Consider the following 2,927-nt stretch of genomic DNA (forward strand, 5'->3'; position numbering starts at 1 on the left):
CTCGGACTTAGCCGATTTTTCTCTTCATATTATATGGATCCATCACTAGGCCATCTTGCTTGCTTGTGTGGTATCTTGGAAGTGTATTTCTGACAGACCCAATCTGGGACTTAGCCGATTTTTCTCTTCATATCATATGGATTCATCACTAGGCCATCTTGCTTGCTTGTATGGTAACTCGGAAGTGTATTTCTGACAGACCCAATCTCGGACTTAGCCGATTTTTCTCTTCATATAATATGGATCCTGGACTTAGCCGATTTTTCTCTTCATATCATATGGATCCATCACTAGGCCATCTTGCTTGCTTGTGTGGTAACTTGATAGTGTATTTCCGACAGACCCAAACTCGGACTTAGCCGATTTTTCTCTTCATATAATATGGATCCTGGACTTAGCCGATTTTTCTCTTCATATCATATGGATCCATCACTAGGCCATCTTGCTTGCTTGTGTGGTAACTTGGAAGTGTATTTCTGACAGACCCAATCTCGGACTTAGCCGATTTTTCTCTTCATATTATATGGATCCTGGACTTAGCCGATTATTAGGTTATTATATATGGATCCTGGACTTAGCCGATTTTTCCCTTCATATAATATGGATCCTGGACTTAGCCGATTATTAGGTTATTATATATGGATCCTGGACTTAGCCGATTTTTCTCTTCATATAATATGGATCCTGGACTTAGCCGATATTTCTCTTCATATAATATGGATCCGGGACTTAGCCAATTTTTCTCTTCATGTGGTAACGTATGCCAATCGCTCACAAGTCATGGGATAAGGGTACTTGTGTTCTTCCATCTTCTAAGTCCCGCACGGGGACATCATGATCGCCCCAAGTCCGGAATAGCGCCAAGTCAAGCCCCACGCTGGCCGTGCAGGACCTGTTAGCGGGGGCCCCACTGACAGCACTAATCCGGACTTAGAAATTATATCTTTCTAATCGAACACCACACACGCAACACCACCATACCACCATCTCCTTGCAAGTACCTAAGTACCCGCAACTCCATGGTGAAGGCAATGTCACTCCATCACCAACCTCTTTGCACTGCAAGCACTTGCGTACCCACAACACTCCGAGGAAGGCAACGGCGCGCGATGCTCGACTCCACACACCACACCACACCACACCACCGATGGCCAGCCAGCCAGCCAGCCCAGCTAAGGACTAACCAACCAACCAACCACCAATGGCCTAGGCCAGCCGGATCCCACCTTCAAGTCCAAGCACAGCCAAGTGCAAGTACCGCCAAGTGTTCACCAACCAACCATCACACCACACCACACCATCGATGGCCAGCCAGCCAGCCAGCCCAGCTAAGGGCTAACCAACCAACCAACCACCAATGGCCTAGGCCAGCCGGATCCCACCTTCAAGTCCAAGCACAGCCAAGTGCAAGTACCGCCAAGTGTTCACCAACCAACCATCACACCAGGTCAGCCGGCCGGTACCCACCTTCAAGTGCCTTTACCCTCGGGTGCAAGCTCAATCAAGTGTTAACCAACCAACCCGGCCAAGGCAGCCAACAGGCCGGCACCCTACAGCACCGACCCGCCATCACCACCTCAACCGTTGACCATGCAAGTGGTCTCGGACAACAGGCGATACCCGAAGTACATCCGAAGAGTGTATATCAAGTGTTTGTTCACCAAGTCCTCAACCAACCCCAAGTACCCGGAGGTACCCAGAGTGTTGGATCCGCCAACCACTACCAGCACTCCAAGTCCTTGCGAACCCAAAGTGTTTGCCCGGTAGGGCCATTGTATCACAACGCTTGCTACCATGCAAGTGGCCTCGAACAAGGTGACAGGGGTATCTTCACCAAGTTCTCAACCAACCCCAAGTACCCGGAGGTACCCAGAGTGTTGGGTCCGCCAACCACTACCAGCACTCTAAGTCCTCGCGAACCCAAAGTGTTTGCCCGGTAGGGCCATTAGACCACAACGCTTGCTAACCATGCAAGTGGTCTCGGACAACAGGCGATACCCGAAGTACATCCGAAGAGTGTATATCAAGTGTTTGTTCACCAAGTCCTCAACCAACCCCAAGTACCCGGAGGTACCCAGAGTGTTGGATCCGCCAACCCGTCCCGGCACCCCAAGTCCTCGCGAACCCAAAGTGTTTGCCCGGTAGGGCAATTAGATCACAACGCTTGCTAACCATGCAAGTGGCCTCGGACAACAGGTGACACCCGAAGTACATCCGGAGAGTGTATATCAAGTGTTTGTTCACCAAGTCCTCAACCAACCCCAAGTACCCGGAGGTACCCAGAGTGTTGGATCCGCCAACCCGTCCCGGCACTCCAAGTCCTTGCGAACCCAAAGTGTTTGCCCGGTAGGGCCATTGTATCACAACGCTTGCTACCATGCAAGTGGCCTCGGACAACAGGTGACACCCGAAGTACATCCGGAGAGTGTACAACAAGTGTTTGTTCACCAAGTCCTCAACCAACCCCAAGTACCCGGAGGTACCCAGAGTGTTGGATCCGCCAACCCGTCCCGGCACTCCAAGTCCTTGCGAACCCAAAGTGTTTGCCCGGTAGGGCCATTGTATCACAACGCTTGCGACCATGCAAGTGGCCTCGGACAACAGGTGACACCCGAAGTACATCCGAAGAGTGTTCATCAAGTGTTTGTTCACCAAGTCCTCAACCAACCCCAAGTACCCGGAGGTACCCAGAGTGTTGGATCCGCCAACCCGTCCCGGCACTCTAAGTCCTTGCGAACCCAAAGTGTTTGCCCGGTTGGGCCATTAGATCACAACGCTTGCTAACCATGCAAGTGGTCTGGAGTATAGGTGATACTGACATACCACCGAGATGGTACATCTAGTATTGGGTCACCAAAACCAAACCAACCCCAAGTATCAACCCGGCATACTCAGAGTGATGGATCCGCCAACCCGTCCCGGCACTC

The sequence above is a fragment of the Anopheles ziemanni genome, assembly GCF_943734765.1.
Source record: "Anopheles ziemanni chromosome X unlocalized genomic scaffold, idAnoZiCoDA_A2_x.2 X_unloc_85, whole genome shotgun sequence".
Lineage (NCBI taxonomy): Eukaryota > Metazoa > Arthropoda > Insecta > Diptera > Culicidae > Anopheles > Anopheles ziemanni.